Genomic DNA, 17041 nt, shown 5'->3' with positions numbered 1-17041 from the left:
TTTGAAAGTTTATGAAATTTGAAAGAATTCTTGGATTTAAGGCTCAAATCATTGATTTTGATGTTATTTTGGCGATTTGATCGCTCGAGCAAGTTAGTGTGATGTTTTAGAGTTAGTGTTCATATTTGGTTTGGAGCCCCGAGGGCTCGAGAGTGTTTCGGAGGTGTCTCGGAGTGATTTCGGACTTAGGAAAAATTGCAGAAAATTGCAGAAAATTCTGCTGTGCCCAGAAAATTTTAGGTGCGAGTAGTCAAGTTTGGAAGCTCATATCTTGTAATCTATAAGAAATCAGAAAAAGTACAAAACATGAAAGTTGTAGCCCATAAATTCTAGTTTGCGGAATGTTAAACCATTTGCGATTTGGATATCATCTCAGAAAGTTACGATGGATCGAAAAGGGCTGCTGGAGCAATTTCGGCAGAATTTACGATGCACTTTAGAAGCTCATATCTCGGGATATATAAAGAGTTATATGGTGTACAACCTATCAAATTAAAGATCTTTGAGTCTAGTTTCTAAATCTTCAAACCGTTTGTCATTTGGATATTTATACAAGACGTTATGGGTGTTTAAACAGAAGGTGCCCGACAAAGAACAATTTTAATAGGATGTACAACTTGTATAGCACAAGTGCAAGGTACAACTCGACGAAGCACAGACAGATTCTTTTATACACGGATTTAGCTCACTTTTCTTCATTTCTTCAAAGTATGGACGATTTTTGGGGAGCTTCAAGAGGGGATTTTCATCATCAATGTGAAGGTAAGTTATCCCCACCTATTTTGAGTTAAGTACATCAATTATGTATGGATTTGAGCATGAAAATTGTAGAAAAATTGAGGATTTAGGCCTAGGGATTTGAAAATAAGATTTGGTGATTTGAGGGGTCAAATGAACTCCGATTTTGGTAAATTTTATATGTACGGACTCGTGGAGAGACGAGGAATCCGATGATGTGACTTTCGTAGTTTTTCCAGAAGTGGTCCCGGGGCTCGGGTTTGCAAATTTCGTGATTTTCGATATTTTTCGAGTCTTTTTGATTGGGTTATATTCCCTTAGCCTATTGTAATATATTCCTTGTGGTTTTGGCAAGATTCGACGCGCAAGGAGGTCGATTCGAAAGGAAAGGGCACCGCGGAGTAGACTTTTGGCCATCTTGAGGTGAGTAATAGATGTAAATGCTGTTCTGAGGGTTTGAAACCCCGGACTTTCACATCGTAATGCTATATTGAGGCGTGACACGCACTCCATGGCGAGTGCGGGGTCGGATACTATTGGGGATTGTGACTTGGTCCATCCCGTGTGATGTTTATACTATACTGGTGATTGATACACATACTTCATTGATATTACTGGGCTTGATGCCATGTTTGGGGCCTTGTGCCGATTTGTAAAATCCTTCGAGGATTGATATTACTGCTTAGCATGATTTGCATATCATTTAATTTCAGTCTAAGGTTTTAAATGCTGTTTTGCAAACTCAGCCATAATTCTAAGTGTTGAAAACTTAAATGATATTTTTAAATGTATTCCGGGCTGGGAACTTCTGTTTTGTAAATGCCCAAGGGGCTTATTATATTATTTTCTGGACTGATTATAAAGTGACTTGAAACAATGGTAACAATGACACTGTGTGATATACTTGAAACAATGGTAACAATGACACTGTGTGATATACTTGAAACAGTGGTAACAATGACACTGTGTGATATACTTGAAACAGTGGTAACAATGACACTGTGTGATATACTTGAAACAGTGGTAACAATGACACTGTGTGATATACTTGAAATAGTGGTAACAATGACACTGGATGATATACTTGAACAGTGGTAACAATGGCACTATATGATATAAATTGGTCAGGTAACAATGGCTGACCAGTTAGGTAACAATGACTGACCAATATATTGCGCTTGGGCTGTAGGAGCCCCTCCGGAGTTTGTACACACCCCCAGTGAGCGCCGTCGACGATAAATAAATATGGATGGCTCGGGCTGTACGCCGCAGTGGGTACTGGAATGTACCATCATATGCATTGCATTGCATTCATGTATTTGTATTTATACTGGTGTTTAGCTGCTCAGTTCCATATGTTGCTGTATATTCGGATTGTAACTTACTTTGTGTATTTACTGGATTTTCTTATCTTCGGACTGAAATTACTTTTATTACTCACTGGGTCGGAGTACTCACTTTACTCCCTGCACCTTGTGTGCAGATCCAGGGCAGTCTCAGGCTCAGTAGATCCAGTTGATCAGCAGATCCAGCCTTTGGGAGTATCGAGTTAGTTGCACGGCGTTCGCAGCCATTGATCTTCTCCCTCCTATCCTATCTCTTTATTTCCGCATTATCGGAATTTGGATATACCGTGTATTAGGATGATATTCTGTATTCTAGAGGCTCAAATTCGTGACACCGGGCCCTAGTGAGATTATATTGTGTATTTTGTTAAAATTTTCAGTACTTTAATCTTGCTTAATTGATATTTCTTTCCGCTATTTTTGATAAATTGGGTTAAGTGTTGAATAATGGTCGGGCTTGTCTAGTAGTGTGTTGGGCGCCATTACGACCGGGATTTGGGTCGCGACAAAACGACGTCGAAACATAAGAAAAACAAGCGCAACACAACCCAAACCTCTCCGAAACTCACCCGAGGCCCTCGAGACCTCAACCAATAATTACAACAAGTCATATATCACTACCAGAACTTAATCGAACCTCCGGAACACCCAAAACAACACCAAAACACCAAATCAACCTCGAATTCAAGCCTAAGAACTTCTAAACTTTCAACTTTCGCCAATTCAAGCCTAATTCTACCACGGACCTTTAAATTACATTCCGGACACATTTCTAAGTTTAAAATCACCCAACAAAGCTAACCAAATCATAAAAATCCAAATCCGAATTCATAAGTCAACTTCCGGTTGATTTTTCTAACTTAGCTTTCTAACTAAGAGATTAAGTGATCATTTCACTCCAAAACTACTCTGAACCCAAACCTACCAACTCGATAGAACTCAACACAGCTGAACAACACATAAAGAAACAAAAATGGGAGAAACGAGGCTATAACTCTCAGAACGAACGATCGGGTCGTTACACCATGTATATATAACTTAAATTCATAATATGAATGTTTTCTTGCCTGGTTGCTTATACAAAGATATCTAGTATTTGTACTAGTTCGCTGAGGTGATAGGCAGGGGCGGACCTACTTTAGCCCAAGCGGTATCACGTCATACCGCTTCATCAAAAATCTTTACTAATTATTTATATATAATTCAAATGAAGAAACAAGAAAACAATAAAATCAATAGGCTGCGAGTTCGAACCTCATAGGCTCATTTGATATATTTTAATACTTTTATGCCTCATCTTAAAAAGTAAAAACAATGCGTGCCCAAAGGGATTTAAACCGCTAGCCTGTTAGACATTATCAAAACACTGAATTAGTTGATATTTTTAAATTTGAGGAACGCTGCTACTTCCTTGAAAGTTGATATTTTTTTTGTTGGTAGTGTTTTAAAATATAATATTATATTAATTAATTTATTTTTTTACGTCTACTGATGACACCGCTTACAAAAATTCCTGCATATGCCTCTAGTGATTGGTATCTAGTATTTATATTGGTTAGAAATAGGGGCGGATTTATAGCTTATTTTATGGGGCACATGAACTCATGATCTCTTCGCCAAACTAGGTATTTTATGTACATACTAGTAGTCGTACCCGCGCGATGTGCGATCAATATTAAAAAAATATTAATTAATTGTGATCGGGTTTGTTTGATCCTATTAGATCGTATCGCTTTAATAAATTTCAAGTATCATCTTATTTGTCAATACGATATACCCAATAATAAAATCGCTATTAAATTAAAGGTGCTTTTATAGTCTGTGAATAGCTTTTTTGTTCTATAATTTTCTTTATTATATTATCCAATGTTTAGTATTACTACATTGTTAATAGAAAATTTTATTAGCATATTACTTTGTTTAATATTTTCGTCTGCTCGCTTTCTTTTTGTAATATAAGGAAAATATATAATTTATTACTGCTGAAATATTTTTTTATTTTAAATTTTATTCTGTTGTTTTTAATAATATTGTCTAAATTTTAAGGAGTAAAATCTCTATTAAACTAAAGGGACTTATACAGGCATCAAATAACTTTTTTGTTATGTATTTTTCTTTATTATATCATCCTATATTTAGTATCATTACATTGTTAATATAAATTTTTATTAGAATATTTCTTTATTTAATATTTTTCTCTGCTACTTTATTTTTGTAATATAATAGAAGATATATATTTTATTACTCTTGAGATAATTTTTATTTTAAATTTTATTCTATTGTTCTCAATAATAGTTTTTGAATTTTAATGAAAAAATTCTCGATTAAATTATAAGGACTTATGTAGTCATTGAATAAATTTTTTGTTATGTATTTATCTTTATTATATCATCCATGTTTGAGTAGTTAATTTTATTATTTTTATCATATTTCTTTGTAAATAATTTTTGAATCTCCAAATTTATTGGAGCTTTGTCCTAAATTTTGACACTTTATTAATTTTTTTATGTTACATTTGGAATCATCACAATGATTTGCTTCTCCTATTCTATATAATTAGAATAGATATTGTCAGAATTTTAATGAATAATCTCTACTAAATTAAAGGGAATTATGATGTCATCAAATAACTTTTTCGTTATGTGTTTTTGTTTATTATACTATCCAATGTATACATATTTTATTACTCTTGATTATTTTTTTTAAAATAAATTTTATTATATTTTTTCAATAATAGTGTTTGAATTTTAATGAATAAATACAATTTGAATTGGCAATTTTTTATTTATTTCGATTTTTATTATAAAATAATTTTAAAGTACCAACTTTGTTGGAGCTTTGTCCTAAAAATCTACACTTGTTGTCTTATGGTTATACCACTTGGCATCATATAATTATTTACTTCTCTTATATATATATATATATATATATATATATATATATATATATATATATATATATATATATATATACACACACACACACACACACCCCTCACAATTCCAATCAAAAGTTTTTTTATTTTAAAATTTCAACTTGAAACTATTCCCTAATTTGATTGGTAATTTTTAATTTTAATTTTAAAATAATTTATAACTCCAACTTGAAACTAAAAAAGCTCTCTTCTCGTTTGCTCTCAGCGCACGATAAGCGTGGTTGCTAACGTACGTTGTTCATCAATGGGGAAGGGCAGACCTAAGAAAAATTCAGTTGTGATTCAGAGGACGGATCTAGTAGGAACAAGCAGTAACACTCAGAGTAATGAAAGGAAAACTCAGAATTCACAAATTGAAGATGAAAATTCAATGGAATAGTGGCCATCGCTAACAGCTATGAAGGAAGGTATGAAAACTCCTCCTAATATGAACATTAATCCGATAATGTTGAGTGAGAAGAAATCTGATTAAGGTAGATTAATCGAGGTGACTACAAAGCCAAAGAAAATCGACATGCATGTGAGTAATTCAGGTGCAATTGCTGGGAAATCTGGGGAAATTAAGGACAAGGAGATCACGGATAAGAGACAAAATGCAATAATTAATGAGAAGATGGAACCAGAGCAAAAGAAGTGGACAAATCTATTTGTAGAGAACAGAATGGCGACGAATGGGATGGATCTGAGTTTCATTGCTCCAACTATTAAAAATGGTGAGGTAATAGTTGAATTTAGTAAGGAAGAAGTAGAAGAGGAAACGCACAAGTGGAAACAAGCTTTGATTCTATATGTAGTTAGAAGTACCCCAACTATAGGTGTTATGGAGAGATTCATTGCGTTTGAATGGAATTTTGCAACGAAGCCAAAAGTTTACTTCCATAATGATGGATACTCTGTTGTAAAATTCAATTCCATGAATGATAGAGATGAAGTTTTATATTCTAGACCTCACATGTTAAACAACAAGTCAATTATAATGAAAGTATGGACTGCTGCTTTTGACTTTAATAAGGAAGTGTTACAGATTATTCATGTTTGGGTAAGGTTCCCAAACATTCCTCTTAACTGTTGGGGAGCAAAGCCACTAAGCAAAATTTGTAGTAGCTTAGGAGTTCCACTATATGCAGATACATTTACAACTCAACTAGATCGAATTTCCTATGCTAGAGTCTTAATTAAAGTAGATGTTTGTCACGATCCGGATTTACCACCCTCGGCAGTCGTGATGGCGCCTACTAATGAGAGCTAGGCAAGCCAACCCTGAACTACCTATTTCATTAAAAAATTACTTCTTTTTAACAAATACAAGCGACAACATGAAAATAATGGAACTTTAAATAATTAAGCGGAAGATAACGATGAAATATCTAAAATCAGCGTCTATTACAACTTTTAAATTCTCAAATACCTAAAATCTGGTGTCACAGTGTCACAAACAGTCTAAAATTACTACATACAGGGTCTGAAGAAAACAACAGTACATTGTTTCTAAATAAAAGATAAAGGAAATAGGAAATAGAGATAGAGGGAGACGCCAGGGCCTGCGGACGCCTGCAGGTCTACCTTGGGTCTCCGGGTGGACTGAAGGAAACACTCCAACTACGGTCCGAAAGTTGCTCCTGGATCTGCACACAGTGCAGAGTGTAGTATCAGCACAACCAACCCCATGTGCTGGTAAGTGCCTAGCCTAACCTCGGCGAAGTAGTGACGAGGCTAGACCAGACTACCAAATAAACCTATGCAGTCCAAATATATATACAACGGAAAGAAATACAGGTATAACCAATCAATATGGGAGGGGAGCATGCTGTGGGGGAGATAACAATTCCAAAAAGAGAGATATCAGTAACGAAGGAAACAACATAACTCGAATATCAATAAGGAATCAGAAATCAATAAATGCACGGCATCACCCTTCGTATTTTTACTCTCGTCCTCACCCGAGCAATTATATAATAAAAATGTGCACAATATCACCCTTCATGCTTTTACTCTCTTTCCTCACCATATAATCAATAGAATCGGTACAGTATGGTACATCGTGCGGCACGGCATCACCCTTCGTGCTTTGCACTCTTTCCTCATCATCATACACGGCATCACCCTTCGTGCTTTATACTCTTTCCTCACAAAACAAACAATACACGGCATCACCCTTCGTGCTTTATACTCTTCCCTCACAAAACAAATAATACACGGCATCACCCTTCGTGCTTTAACATTGTTCCTCACCCAAACAACAATCACAACAATGGGGCGAGGTAATGAACAAGATTGTAATAGAAATCCCGGCGAGGGAACAATAATTAAGCAATTAAACCCCGGCAAGGGAACATCATCAACAATATCAACATCCCGGCAAGGGAGATAACCAATAAAGCAATAATATCCCGGCAACGGAACAATTTAATAACTCTTTCTCTTTTTCACTTTTACTTCACAATTCACTTTACCACATGAGCCAATGCTCCAAAGGGTTCAATCAACTCATTTACTTTCGCAATTCGTAATATAACTTGAGCCAATGCTCCTCGATGTTCAAAAGTCACAATTACTTCCTCAACTTTTTACAACCAATAGAAATCACTTCTAAAGCATAGTTTATTCAACGAAATCATGAAAATCACATTATAAGACTCACAGTCATGCTAGACACAACGTATATATACTCGTCACCATGCCTATACGTCGCACTCAACAATAATCACATAGCAAATAGGACTTGACTCCTAATCCCTCAAGCTAAGGTTATACCAAACACTTACCTTGATGCCTCGAACACAACTCAAGTTTCAATTATAGTTTTACCCCTTGATTCCTCTGCCAATTCGCTCGTATCTAGCCACAAGTTACTTAATTACATCAATAAACGCTAAATGAATCAATTTGAATGCATGAAAATGAGTTTTCCAAAGTTTTACCCAAAAAGTCAAAATCGCCCCCAGGCTCACGTGGTTAAAACCCGAGGTTCGAACCAAAACCCGATTACCCATTCCCCCACGAGCTCAAATATGTAATTTGTTTTGAAATCGGACCTCAAATCGAGGTCCAAATCCCTATTTTTTTTAAAAAAAAACTAGGTTCTACCCAAACACCCAATTTCCCCCATGAAAATCATGGATTTGAAGTTGAAATCATGTTAAAAGATGTTAATGATTGAAGAAAATTAGTTAAAAACGACTTACAATTGATTTGAAGAAGAAAGGTCGTTTGTAAAATCGCCTCTTAGGTTTTGGGGTTTTGAAAAATGAAAAATAACTGAAAATCCCGTCTATTTATATCCCTCTCAGACCCCCTGTGCGGACCGCACAAAATGGACTGCGGTCGCACAGTCCTTCCTGAGGGTACTGTAGCCCAGTGCCCCTGTGCGGACCGCACAAAACCGGCCGCGGCTGCACAGTCTCCACCGCGCACCGCACGAACCTCATACGGGTTGCACTGGCCCTTACGCGGTCGCACATAAATTTCTCGCGGACCGCACTAGCGGGTTCAGAGACCTGCTAATTTTCTCTGAACCTGCAACAACTGTGTTTTTAGGCCTACGGCATCCCGGAACCTACCCGAAACTCATCCGAGCCCTCGGGGCTCCTAACCAAGTGTACACAAAACCTCAAAAACATCAAACGAACTTATTCGTGTAAGCAAATCATCAAAATAACATCATGGACATCAAAATTAATCTCGATATTAATGAAATTTTCTCAAAACTTCTTTAAACATCAATTTCGCAATTTAAGTCCGAATCACATCAAATGACATCCATTTTTCACCAAATTTCACATAAACATCTTAAATCATATATAAGACCTGTACCGGGTGCTGAAACCAAAATACAGGCCCGATACTATCATGTTCTAAGCAAATTTTATTTTAAATTTCTTTAAACAATTTCAGAAAACAATTTTCTTTAGAAAATTCATTTCTCGGGCTTGGGACCTCGAAACCCGATCCCGGGCATACACCCAAGTCCCATATTTTCCTACGGACCCTCCGGGACCGTCAAATTACGGGTCCGGGTCCATTTACCCAAAACGTTGATCAAAGTCGAATTTATTCATTTTACAATCAAAACTTATCATTTTTCAAAGATTTTCACATTTAAGCTTTCCGGCTACGCTCCCGGACTACGCACGCAAATCGAGGTGGTGCTAAGGGAAATTTTTAAGGCCTCAAAATGTAGAATTTCATTACAACACAAAGGTCATCACATTCTCCACCTCTAAAACAATCGTTCGTCCTCGAACGGACAGAAGAAGGAAGTACCTGAGTCGGGGAAAATATGGGGATAACAACTCTGCATATCGAACTCGGACTCCCAGGTCAATGCCTCAAGAGGCTGACCTCTCCACTGAACACGAACAAAGGAAAAACTCTTCGATCTCAACTAACGAACCTGCCGGTCCAGAATAGCCACCGGCTCCTCCTCATAAGATAAGTCCTTGTCCAACTGGGCAGTGCTGAAATCTAACACGTGGGACGGATCGTCATGATATTTCCGAAGCATGGACACATGAAACACTGGATGCAAAGCTGATAAGCTCGACGGTAATGCAAGTCTATAAGCCACCTCTCCCACTCGATCAAGAATCTCAAACGGGCTAATGAACCTAGGGCTAAGCTTGCCCTTCTTCCCAAATCTCATCACGCCCTTCATAGGCGACACTCGAAGCAATACCCGCTCACCGACCATAAAAGCCACATCTCGAACCTTGCGGTCTGCATAACGCTTTTGCCTGGAATGAGCTGTACGAAGCCCATCCTGAATAATCTTGACCTTGTCTAAGGCCTCCTGAATCAGATCCGTACCCAACAACCGAGCCTCTCCCGGCTCAAACTATCCAACTGGAGACCGACACTGCCTACCATATAAAGCCTCATAAGGAGCCATCTGAATACTCGACTAGTAGCTGTTGTTGTAGGCAAACTCTGCTAAAGGCAAAAACTGATCCCACGAGCCTCCAAAGTCGATGACACAGGCTCGAAGCATGTCCTCAAGAATCTGAATAGTCCGCTCGGACTAGCCATCTGTCTGAGGATGAAATGTTGTGCTCAACTCAACTTGCGTGCCCAACTCTCGCTGAACTGCTCTCCAGAAATGCGAGGTAAACTACGTACCTCGGTCCGAAATGATAGACACAGGCACACCATGAAGACGAACAATCTCACGGATATAGATCTCAGCTAACCTCTTGGATGAATAGGAGACTGACACAAGAATGAAATGCGCTGACTTGGTCAGACTATCAACAATAACCCATACTGCATCGAATTTCCTTCGAGTCTGTGGGAGTCCAACAACGAAATCCATAGTACTCCGATCCCATTCCACTCGGGAAGCTCAATCCTTTAAAACATTCCACCAGGCCTCTAATGCTCATACTTAACCTGCTGACAATTCAAACACCGGGCCACATACGTAACGATATCCTTCTTCATTCTACGCCACCAATAATGCTGCCGGAAATCCTGATACATCTTTGTGGCACCCGGATGAATAGAGTACCGAGAACTGTGGGCCTCCTCTAGGATCAACTCTCGGAGCCCATCCACATTAGGCACACAAACTTGACCCTACAATCTCAAAACTCTATCATCATCTAAGGTAACCTACTTGGCACCTCCGCGCTGCACCGTGTCTCTAAGGACACACAAATGGGGATCATCATACTGCCGATCACGGATACGCTCCAATAACGAAGAACGAGCATCTATGCAAGCTAGCACACGGCTGGGCTCGAAGACATCCAACCTCACGAACTGATTGGCCAAAGCCTGAACATCCAAAGCAAGTAGTCTCTCACCAACCAGAATATAAGCAAGACTGCCCATACTGCTGACTTCCTATTCAAAGCATCGGCCACCACATTGGCCTTTCCCGGATGATATAAGATAGTGATATCATAATCTTTCAACAACTCCAACCACCTCCTTTGTCTCAAATTCAACTTCTTTTGCTTGAACAAATATTGAAGACTCTTGTGATCCGTGAACACCTCACATGCCACACCATATAGATAATGTATCCAAATTTTCAATGCGTGAACAATGGCTGCCAACCCCAAATCATGAACCGGGTAGTTTTTCTCATGAATCTTCAACTGCCGCAAAGCATAAGCAATGACCTTGCCATACTGCATCAACAGTGCACCAAGTCCAATACGAGATGCATCACAATAGACTGTATAAGGCCCTGAATCTGTGGGCAAAACCAACACTGGTGTCGTAGTCAGAGCTGTCTTGAGCTTCTGAAAGCTTGCCTCACACTCGTCCGACCATCTGAACTAGGCACCCTTCTGGGTCAATCTGATTATTGGGGCTGCGATAGATGAAAACCCCTCCACGAACCGACGATAGTAGCCTGCCAATCCCAAGAAACTTCGAATCACTGTAGCTGATGCTGGTCTAGGCCAGTTCTTGACTGCCTCAATCTTCTTCGGATCAACCTGAATACCCTCAGCTGATACAACATGACCCAGAAATGCAACTGAACTCAACCAGAACTCACACTTCGAGAACTTAGCATATAACTGACTATCCCTCAAGGTCTGAAGAACCACTCTAAGATGCTGCTCGTGCTCCTCCCGGCTACGGGAGTAGATCAAAATATCATCAATAAAGACTATCATGAACAAATCCAAGTAAGGACTGAACACTCGGTTTATCAACTCCATAAAAGTTGCTGGGGCATTTGTCAATCTGAATGACATCACCATGAACTCATAGTGCCCGTACCGAGTGCGAAATGCGGTCTTAAGGACATCGGATGCCCTAATCCTTAACGGATGATAGCCAAATCTCAAGTCAATCTTCGAAAATACCTTGGCACCCTGAAACCGATCAAACAAATCATCAATCCTTGGCAATGGATACTTATTCTTTATTATAACCTTGTTCAACTGCCGGTAATCAATACATATTCTCATCTATCCGTCCTTCTTCTTAACAAATAACACCGGCGCACCCCAAGGTGAAACACTCGGCCTAATGAAACCCTTCTCAAGTAGGTCTTGCAACTGCTCCTTCAACTCTTTCAACTCAGGCGGGGCCATACGATACGGCAAAATAGAAATGGGCTGAGTGCCCGAAGCTAAATCAATGCAAAAGTCAATATCCCTGTCGGGTGGCATACCCGGTAGGTCTAAAGGGAAAACCTCAGGAAACTAACAAACAACGGGCATTGAATCAATAGAGGGAACCTCGGCACTAGAATCACGAACATATGCTAAATAGGCCAAACACCCCTTCTCGACCATACGCCAAGCCTTCACATAAGAGATAACACTATAGGTAGAATGACTAGGAGTCCCTCTCCACTCTAAACGAGGTAAACCCAGTAAGGCTAATGTCACAGTCTTGGCATGACAGTCTAAGATAGCGTGGTAAGGTGATAACCAGTCCATCCCCAATATAACATCAAAATCGACCATGTCCAGAAGCAAGAGATCTACACGAGTCTCAAGACCCCCAATCACAACTATACAAGAGCAATAGACTTGATCTACCATAATAGAATCACCCACCGGTGTAGACACATATATAGGAACACTCAATGAATCACTAGGCATGACCAGATACTGTGCAAAATAAGATGACACATACAAGTATGTAGACCCTAGATCAAATAACACTGAAGCATCTCTATCACAAACCAGAACCGTACCTGTAATAACTGTATCTGAAGCCTCAGCCTCGGGCCTGTCTAGAAGAGCATAACATCGGGGCTGGGCCCCACCACACTGTACTACCTCTCTGAGAGGGCCTGCTGTTGGCTAGCCTCCACCTCTAGCGGCCTGAGCTCCACCTCTAGTACCTCTACCTCCACCTCTAGCACCTCTACCCCCACTTCTAGCTGGCTGGGCGGGCTGTGGAACACCTGGTGCCTGAACCATGGCACGAGAACTCTGATACTGAGAGCTACTCGGTGCTCGAGGGCAAAACTTAGCAATGTGACCCATATCACCACAAGTGTAGCAAGCCCTCGACTGCTGAAACTGCTGGCCCTAACGGCCTGAATGACCACCCCAAAAGCTCTGGAGTGGCGGTGCACTGATAGGAACAAGTGGTGCACTGTAGGACTGCTGATCGGAACACTACATGTGGGGACCACGGTTTCTTGAAGCACCGTGGGAAACCTGAAGTGCTGACTGAAATGGACTAGGAAGATGGCCTCTACCATATGAATCTCTACCTCCAGACGAGGTACCAATAAATCTGCCTGAATGACGGGGCCTCTTGTCTGACCCATGACCACCTCACTGCGATAGAACCATCTCAACTCTACGGGCCACATTGGCCGCCTCCTGAAAAGTGATCTCACTCCCGGCCTCCCTAGCCATCTGAAGACGAATCGGCTGAATAAGACCGTCAATAAACCTCATCACCCCCTCTCTCTCTCGGTAAGAAGTATGACAAGAGCATGGCGAGCCACGTCGATGAATCTGGTCTCATACTGGGTAATTGTCATGGAACCCTACTGGAGACGCTCAAACTGCCTCCGATAGGCCTCTCTCTGAGTAAGGGGGAGAAACTTCTCTAGAAATAGCTGGGTAAACTGCTCCCAAGTCAAGGCTGGTGATCCGACTAGTCTAGCTAAGCAATAATCTCTCCACCAAGTCTTGGCGGATCCAGACAAGCGAAAAGTAGCAAAATAAACCCCATTGGTCTCAATAATCCCCATGTTCCTGAGAACCTCATAACAGCTGTCTAGACAATCCTGGGGATCCTTAGTAGATGCACCACTGAAAGTAGTACTGAAGAGCTTGGTGAACCTATCCAGCCTCCACAAAGCATCGGCAGACATAGCTGCTCCATTGCCGGTCTGAGCTACCACACCCGGCTGAACTGATCCAACTGGCTGAACCGCTGGAGTCTGAATCTAGGGAGCTACCTACTCCAGAGTGCGAGTAGCAGGAGTCTGGGCTCCTCCTCCAACTTGAGAGATGGCTGGTACTACAGGAAGCAAGCCTGCTCGGGTGACACTCTCCATGAGGCCCACTAATCGGACCAGAGCATCCTGAAAAACTGAGGTACAATAAACCTCTCTGGGACCTAAGCTGGGCCCACCAGAACTGTTGGGGCTAGAACCTCATCATCAAAGTCAACCTGAGGCTCCGCTACTGGTGCTGCTGCTCGGGGCTGAGCTATGCCCCTGCCTCGCCCTCTGCCCTTCGTGGGAGCTACTACTGGGGGCCCGGGCTGCTGAGCGGTGGATGAGGAAGCGCGTGTTCTTGCCATCTGCGAAAGAACAGAGTAGAAGTTTGATTAGCACTGAGGAACCAAACCGCATGATATAAAAGAATAAATGTGAAGTTTTACTAACTCTGTAGACTCTGGGGGATAAATACAGACGTCTCCGTACCTATCCTTCAGACTCTACTAAGCTTGTCTATGAACTATAAGACCCATGTAATCTAGAGCTCTGATACCAACTTGTCACGATCCGGATTTACCAACCTCGGGAGTCGTGGTAGCGCCTACTAATGAGAGCTAGGCAAGACAACCCTTAACTACCAACTTCATTAACAAATTACTTCTTTTTAACAAATACAATCGACAACATGAAAACAGCGGAACTTTAAATAATTAAGCGGAAGATAACAATGAAATATCAAAAATCAGCGTCTATTACAACTTTTAAATTCTCAAATACCCAAAATCTGGTGTCACAGTGTCACAGACAGTCTAAGATTACTACATACAGGGTCTAAAGAAAACAAAAGTACATTGTTTCTGAATAAAAGATAAAGGAAACAGGAAATAGAGATAGAGGGAGACGCCAGGGCCTGCGGACGCCTGCAGGTCTACCTTGGATCTCCGGGTGGAGTGAAGGAAGCACTCCAACTACGGTCCGATGTGCTGGTAAGTGCCTAGCCTAACCTCAGCAAAGTAGTGACGAGGCTAGGACCAGACTTCCAAATAAACCCGTGCAGTCCAAATATATATATACAACGGAAAGAAATACAGGGATAACCAATCAATATGGGAGGGGAGCATGCTGTGGGGGAGATAAAAATTCCAAATAAAGAGACATCAATAACGAAGGAAACAACATAACTCGAATAGCAATAAGGAATCAGAAATCAATAAATGCACGGCATCACCCTTCGTGCTTTTACTCTCATCCACACCCAAGCAATTATATAATAAAAATGTGTAGGGCATCACCCTTCGTGCTTTTACTCTCTTTGCTCACCATATAATCAATAGAATCGGCACGGTATGGTACATCGTGCGGCACGACATCACCCTTCGTGCTTTGCACTCTTTCCTCATCATCATACACGGCATCACCCTTCGTGCTTTATACTCTTACCTCACAAAACAAACAATACACAGCATCACCCTTCGTGCTTTATACTCTTCCCTCACAAAACAAATAATACACGGCATCACCCTTCGTGCTTTAATATTGTTCCTCACCCAAACAACAATCACAACAATGGGGCGAGGGAATGAACAAGATTGTAATAGGAATCCCGGCAAGGGAACAATAATTAAGCAATTAAACCCCGGAAAGGGAACATCATCAACAATATCAACATCCCGGCAAGGGAGATAACCAATAAAGCAATAATATCCCAGCAAGGGAACAATTTAATAACTTTTTCTCTTTTTTACTTTTACTTCACAACTCACTTTACCACTTGAGCCAATGCTCCAAAGGGTTCAATCAACTCATTTACTTTCGCAATACGAAATATAACTTGAGTCAATGCTCCTCAATGTTCAAAAGTCACAATTACTTCCTCAACTTTTCACAACCAATAGAAATCACTTCTAAAGCATAGTGTATTCAACGAAATTATGAAAATCACATTATAAGACTCGCGGTCATGCTAGACACCAATGTATATATACTCGTCACCATGCCTATATGTCGCACTCAACAATAATCACATAGCAAATAGGACTTGACTCCTAATCCCTCAAGCTAAGGTTATACCAAACACTTACCTCGATGCCTCGAACACAACTCAAGTTTCAATTATAGTTTTACCCCTTGATTCCTCTGCCAATTCGCTCGTATCTAGCCACAAGTTACTTAATTACATCAATAAACGCTAAATGAATCAATTTTAATGCATGAAAATGAGTTTTCCAAAGTTTTACCCAAAAAGTCAAAATTGCCCCCAGGCCCACGTGGTCAAAACCCGATTACCCCTTCCCCCACGAGCTTAAATATGTAATTTCTTTTGAAATCAGACCTCAAATCGAGGTCCAAATCCCTTTTCTTTTTTAAAAAAACTAGGTTCTACCCAAACACCCAATTTCCCCCATGAAAATCATGGATTTGAAGTTGAAATCATGTTAAAAGATGTTAATGATTGAAGAAAATTAGTTAAAAACAACTTACAATTGATTTGAAAAAGAAAGGTCGTTTGAAAAATCGCCTCTTAGGTTTTGGGGTTTTGAAAAATGAAAAATAACTGAAAATCCCGTCTATTTATACCCCTCTCAGACCCCCTGTACGGATCGCACAAAATGGACTGCGGCCGCACAATCCTTCCTGAGGGTACTGTAGCCCAGTTCCCCTGTGCGGACCGCACGAAATCGATCGTGGCCGCACAGTCTCCACCGCGCACCACACGAACCTCACGCGGGCCGCACTGGCCCTTCCGCGGTCGCACACAAATTTCTCGGGGACCGCACTAGAGGGTTCAGAGACTTGCTAATTTTCTCTAAACCTGCAACAACTGTATTTTTAGGCATAAGGCATCCCAGAACCTACCCGAAACTCACCCGAGCCCTCGGGGCTCCTAACCAAGTGTACACAAAACCTCAAAAATATTCTACAGACTTATTCGTGTAAGCAAATCATCGAAATAACATCATGAACATCAAATTAAATCTCGAGATCAATGAAATTTTCTCAAAACTTCTTTAAACACCAATTTCGCAATTTAAGTCCGAATCCCGTCAAATGACATCCGTTTTTCACCAAATTTCACAGAAACATCTTAAATCATATATAAGACTTGTACTAGGCACCGGAACCAAAATACGGGCCCGATACCATCATGTT

The 17041-nt window shown here is 40.4% G+C and overlaps 1 long non-coding RNA gene across 1 annotated transcript; it reads left to right on the top strand.

The window, feature by feature from the left end:
• Positions 1-651: 651 nt before the first annotated feature.
• Positions 652-2491, top strand: LOC142163781 (uncharacterized). The gene is made up of 3 exons (XR_012694684.1): positions 652-762; positions 1094-1161; positions 2222-2491. It is a non-coding gene; the product is annotated as an uncharacterized LOC142163781 (long non-coding RNA).
• Positions 2492-17041: the final 14550 nt, after the last annotated feature.

Source organism: Nicotiana tabacum, chromosome 1 (genome assembly GCF_000715075.1).
Source record: "Nicotiana tabacum cultivar K326 chromosome 1, ASM71507v2, whole genome shotgun sequence".
Lineage (NCBI taxonomy): Eukaryota > Viridiplantae > Streptophyta > Magnoliopsida > Solanales > Solanaceae > Nicotiana > Nicotiana tabacum.
Note: the sequence above shows the minus strand (reverse complement) of the source record. Positions and strands in the feature narration are given on the sequence as shown.